Consider the following 6713-nt stretch of genomic DNA (forward strand, 5'->3'; position numbering starts at 1 on the left):
AATAAATCAGAGACAACTTTTCAGGCTCCTTGATATTCATGAGAGGCAAAGAGGAGTGAATCAAGACTCTGATCTGAGCTCCATCCAGATATGGGGAGAGGCGACGCATCCCGGACCTGCTTCAAGGAACAAGAATATATGCCAATGAACTATGCTCTTTATGACAGACATTCAGAATTCATTTATGGTCTTCAAATGAGATTTAGAAAGCGGAGAACCCATAATTTTAGTTATCTCCAGGTTTTTTTTCATTTAATAGTCCTCTGGAATGCTTTCATTTTTGCTAGCATGAATAATTTTTAACTAACCTTTCCCTAAGAAATTGCCTTACAGTTCCAAAATCCTTGAGAAGATGTGTGTTCTGGAAATACTGCCATGCTGTCTCCAGGCTCAGGGGTTTTGCAGTATGCACAGCAATATGCGGGGTAATTGATATTTTTCCCAAGTGATGTGATGAGTCACTGCTCTCTCAGGGATTTCTGCATCCAGGCTTGGCACAGCAAGCAACTTAAATTGAAGTTACCAACAAGAAAACATGCTGCACAATTTTGTTGTGTCCCTTACTTCTATGAAATCTTGGGAAAAAAACCCCAAACATTTTATTTGCCATCTTGTGAGTTATTAAACATTTAACAGTTGCAAACTCTCCTTCTCCCAAAAATAGATGTAAAAGGTGACCAATATATTATAAAGTGTTGGGATAAGAAGTTTTGATGCCATCACAAACAGTAACAAAACAAATCCTTCAGTCCTGCCAAATTCCAAGTCATCGCATCAGTTCTGGTTTTACTCAGGCTAGTTCACCAATTATGGGGAGATAATGTGAAAGAAATTACATCGCTACTGGCCCTGGTTTTCCATTAGTCTGAAAATTGCAAACATTCTGATTTAGTAGCAGTTTATATTCACTTTGTAGGGGTGTAACATTGCAGTCTCACTAGCTGGAAGGGAGATTAATTCATACCAGCCAAGAATCTGGCCCTTAATGTACTTAGATGTACTTTTGGTAATGAGCAAATTGATTCTGATAATAGCAGAATCAACCCAAATAGCACAGGAAGCTCTTAAGGCCAAGACCTTAGTAAGATTCAGAAAGAAAGATTGGACATTTACGTGGATAACAAGTTTATATGGAGTCAGTGTGTCTGTTAACCTCCACCATCCCAAACCGACCTTTCTGTAGATTTTTGAGAGCTTCTTCCAACTCTGATTTCCATTAAAAGTAGCTCCTGGTGTGAGATATTAAGGAATATGATTTGGGTCCCTTATAATTTAAGTGCCATTCCAAGTGTATAAAGTGTGCTTTGGTGTCTTTGAACATGACAAAGTCACCAAGCACAGCCCATGTTTTAGACACCACCAGCTCAGGTGGTGAATAGACACCTCTGTGCCCTAGGCCTCTCTCAGTTTGGGTTAAGTACATTTTTCCCACTGGATTTGACAGATGTTTTTCACTCTGGCTATGACTTTTTTCCAAGGGGTTGCTGTTTCAAGAAGAGCTCAGTACTTTACTCAGTGCTGGGAGACAGTACTTTCCTGGAGACACTCTACCTGCTATAGGATTGGGTTCAAAATCACTCGGGTGTGACTGCACTGAGTTAAAGCTCCATCAGAGAAAGCCAGAAAAAGGCAATTCTTGCATGTAGTATGAAGACAGTACAAAAATATGGTGCAGTAGAGGTTAACACACACACTCTGTGAGGTCCCCATGGAATCTGATTTTATGCTGGGCTATGTTCCAGTCTGTTACTACCTTCTTGTTTTAGCAGGCATAAATTCCTTGTAAAGTCATTTTCATTTTTGCATCTGACAAGTTACTCTTGTATATCTGCTATTCTTCTCTGTTTCCATCCATATTTTTCTTACAACGATGCCTATCCTTTTATGCCCAACATGATCATGCTGACAACTGCCAGTGCTTAAGCTGAGACAGAAATTACGATTGAACACAGCAATCCACCCTTCTGTTTGAACCACGATCTGGGAGTACGAGATTGCAGCAGGACCTTAATTTCCCTTGTTAGAGCTGTAGCATTTGGGGCTGATGAAGTTCGCAGTAAACCCGTCATAAACGAACCTTACCCAATATATTATCTATCAAGGCAACATAATGAACATCTGGTGGGGATTGTGATCTGTATGCAGTGAGGCAGCAACTATTACATTGCTGAGCTGATGTGCATGGATATTCACTGTGCTCAGTGAGAGCAGCCACGAGAAAGCAGAATCAGGCTTTCGCTGAGCTTTTCCTCACACTCACCAAGGACAGAGACCCAGGCTGCCTGTGGGCCCAAAGGGCTCTGCAGAGTGCACTGAGAAATCAATACTTCAGCCTGCCAAGCTGCCAAGCAGCTGTAAACCCTTTGCTGAATCTCTTGGAAAATAAGGGTCTATGATGAAGTAAGGTCACAAACAGGATTCAACTTTACACTGTGTCATGACAACTGATGCCAGCTGACTAGAGAAAAGATGTTTCCTTCTGACTCCAAAACATGTAGCACAATTGGCAGGTGAGCTTGGATTCAGACGTGTAGTGTTTTGCCACCCACTGCTACACTGACCATGACAGAGGATCTGCAGGGTGCATAAGGCCTTCAGCGGGAGATGCGCAGCTGCTCTGGCTCCCTGAAGGCTTGAAAACACATGGATAATTTATGAACAACTTAAGAATGTGAAAATGTCTGCACTGGCTGAATGCAGAGCAGGTGCTTTCAGAGTAAAATGTGGCAAGAAAAGTGAAATCTTTGCGTGAGAGGTTGGTCACTGTCACCTCTTTCTGAAGGACCTTCAAGAAAGGAGCAGAGTGAACGTCTTTCAAAGCAGACACGTGCGATAATTAATCTCTCTCTTAAGTGACTGAAGGAACGGAAAGCAATCAGTGATCAGCAGCCCATAGCAGCAGTCTGTACAGACTAAGGCACTGAAAGGAAATGCTTCCTGCTACAATGAATAAGGAATACAGACAGTGCAGCTACTCTGAATTCAAACAGACAACCAGACCCAGTCTTACAAACTCTGTGTGTGGGTTGTGTGTTTGTCTTTGCATCATGTTGATGCCATGTTTCCAATTCATGATAGCAATGACCCAGACCCCAACATTACCCAGACACCGTGTAATACAAGCAATGTTGTATTATGGATAGACAAGGTCTCTTGGCTTTTTATTTCCTTGGCTGTAAAGCATCTGAATAGCAGCATGAGCAACTTGGCCAAAATGCTCTCAGGGAAGAAAAAGTTCATGCACTTGATGAACAAGTTCATGAGGTATCAATCCCTCCTTCCCCTTGCCAGGGATCATGTTTCTCTTTAGTATTCAGTCTAATCTTACACAAATTCCTGCATTTCCTTTCCAAGACACGTCCACATACCTTTCTGTCAAAGATCAGACCTGTGGAGCTTTAAAACCTGGATTTTAAGAACTTTGTTTTCTTGAACTGAATAGGTTTAGGGATTTTCATAAGAACTGGAGAACTGAAACTGCCTCTGTAATGGAGATCACGGAGTCCAAAGACCTGTCAGTACCAGACCTGGAAATATGATCTGTTCTTGATTAACAGCAGGGTGGAGGGAGTTAATTTCCAGGTTTCCTCCTTTGTAATGCATCTTACTCATGTCATTTTAGGGTGTGCAGCACATTGCCAAATATATGGGTTTCGAAAGGAAGGAGTCTGAGGTTTTCTTTAATTTGCTAAATTCTGTCTACTCCTAACTAATAGAAAACAAATATGTGATGGGATTTATACAGTTCCTGATTTGCAGACAAAGCAGGATACAGGCGGGATGAAAATGAGCTGCAGGGAATTGTGAATTCCTCAGGGAAGACACCTGGAGAAGGTTTTATCTTGAGGTTGAGGCAGGTTGCCAGAAAGAGACCTTTTCCCCAAAGGCACGAAAGAGTTTCCCTCTTACCCCAGGGCTTGGGGTTAGCTTCTAGGCCAGAAACCATTCACTGGGTTAAAGAAGGCTGACAGTGCTTGTTGGACCATTTCACAAACCCTCAGGAAATGAGACCATTACCATCAGTGCCACCCATAGGCAACACTGCTCAAATGACCTTTCCCACACACAGTTTTCCCTGCTGAAAGGCCACTTCCCAGCAATTGCTGAATCATCAGCTCCAGTTTACTAGAAAAGCTGTTTGCTTAGCAGAAAGGACCCCGTGGCAATTTAAGTTCATGTCCTGAAAGGAGTTTTTATTCCCCCTTGTTCCTCAGTTTTTTAAATAGACAGTGTTATGTCTCACATTTAAATTCTGGTAAACTGAGAGGTGGAATGGGTTTAAGTGTGGGTTTATGCACAAATCTGGATGAGGCAGAACAACCCTCTCCATTATGCCAAGCATATGTGTGACCAAACTCTATCTCATCCAAAGACCTTTCCCAGATGTGGGAAATTCCAGAGGCTGACCCACAACAGCCCTTCACAACACAGATTTCTCCCCAAACCATGCCCCCATTCAATGCATGGGTACATAAATGCACATCCTATTCTGAGTGCAGCCTCTATTTCCTTATGACACAAAGGAATTTATCCTCTTTATACTCAGGCAAATAAAGGGGAGAATAAAACTTAATTGTTCCAGAGTGAATATCTGCCTCTGGTATTCAGTTGCAAGATCAGGGATAATATAATTAATGCAGGTAATGGATGGATATGGAAAACAGATGGCTCTACAGACTCATTGTGTTGATGGTCACTAATCAGTATTGTAGATTATTTGTCTCCAAAGTGTCTCTCTCTCAATGAATGACTCACTGAGGACCACTCTTCACTACAAAGGCAGGTTAGTATATTTACAGTGGCAAAGTTCTGGTAGTGGAGATAGAACTTGTGCAGCCAAAATAATTCTTTTCCTGGTAGTAAAACCACTTCCCTAACTGACATAAGATCTACTGACAAAAGGGCTCTTTTTTTATAATGAGTTGCATCTGCCCAGGGAGTTCTGACATTCAGACTGTACAAAGTTGAATCATCCTGTTTTGACTATGAATGACTGGGGCATCTCTCAATGTCAGTGCAGGGGAATCCCAGTGGTACTTGTTATGCAGGAAATTTCAACTGTGAAGTTAAAGTGTCATTTTAAAAGTCTCCTTTATCTGAGTGGAAATGTAATGATTCCCTCTTTCATGATTTTCTCTTCCCCCTAAGGTGTGTTTAGGGACCAGTGTGAAATGAGTTTCATTATCTCAGCCCTTTGCTCCTTTTTGTCTGAACCAGTCCTCCACTACACTGGTGGCAGTGTCCTTTGGCCCACAGCTGACATCACCTGCTGATTGCCTCTGGTCTACTCTGTGCTGCCTGTGCAAGTTTCCTCATGAGTGTAAAAAGGAAATTCTGCTCCTGAATTTGAGGGAATTAGGGAACAATATGGTTTGGGGGATCCCACTGATATGGTTAACTATTTCCATTGAGATGCTTGATTCCATTTTCACAGAATCATAGAAGATTCTGAGAATTCAGGTCTCAGAATTTTTCTGGCCATACAGAAGTTTGAAAAAATTCTCCCTAATTTATGTCTCCTTCTATGAATCCTGCCAGTGTAGAGTTCCCAGGTGAATGGTGTCAGAATGGTTGAAGTAGACCCACTTCTAGGTCCTAAACAGAGCTCATGCCTTGAGTTAAACTTGAACCAAACCTCACTCTAGTTGCCAAGTTCTAAGAAGGGCATGATCTTTTGGCTGGTGAGACAGAAGGTGGCCAGCTGGGATACTTCTGTAATTGACTAAAGATGTGGCTGTTTCTTAATCACTGTGGAAGAACAAAAGCCATGCAAACTTGTCTCTGAGGCAGCCACAGAGACAGCACTTACTGACCTGGCTGGACTGCCAAGATGCTGGAGAGGCTGGGAAAAGATCCAAACTCTGCTGAGCCAAAGCCCAAAACATGCTCCTTTCCACCAGTCTTAACACTTGTAAATATCACAACAGCTGCTGGGTGAGGCACCTAGTGCAGAAAACAAGTTAATTTTATGTAACCAATGAAGAGATGTTACTGGCAAAGCTGGTCCTTCATGTTTTATAATACTCACACCACAGTTAATTTGGGATATTATTTCTGTATTAAAACCTTTCTTAGTATTGTAGCTGGGTTACACCAGCACTGTGCCTTCTGCAGGTGCAGCATAAGGACTCCAGGATATTTATACCTGCAGTACTTCGAGGCAGTGGAGTATATTAAATTCCAACTCAGTGGAGATTTATTGTGTTCGAATGAACATTGCCTACAGTACAATAACTCAGAGAGATATGAGGAAACATGCTACTGGTACAAGAATTTGCATTTCATAGTTTAGGATTGTAACCAATATAGAAGGCGGTATAATCCAGAGGCTTAGCTGTGGGACCCTGCTGAAGGTCATTTTTGCCTGGATTGTGGAATAACAGATCCAAGCTGGTGATGTCTGACTCAAAAGAAATGCAAATGGTTCAACTGTTTTCACAGCAAATATTTGCTAGAATACAAAACCTGAAATTTTGTCTTGTTCATGCTTATTTTTGTTTGCTTTCTAGTAAATGACTGTGAGATGAGAACATGTATTAAATTAATGAATTTTAAACAGACACCAAATAATACATGTCCCTTAACACCTTACTATAAAATACAAGGAACTGAAGCCTAGGAAGGATATTTGTAGACCTAGAGAATAGTGACAAATCCATGCAATTTGTCGCAAAGCATACAAAGCAAGTCTCTGCGTGTCAAACGAGGCAGCC

Source organism: Corvus hawaiiensis, chromosome 8 (assembly GCF_020740725.1).
Source record: "Corvus hawaiiensis isolate bCorHaw1 chromosome 8, bCorHaw1.pri.cur, whole genome shotgun sequence".
Taxonomy (NCBI): domain Eukaryota; kingdom Metazoa; phylum Chordata; class Aves; order Passeriformes; family Corvidae; genus Corvus; species Corvus hawaiiensis.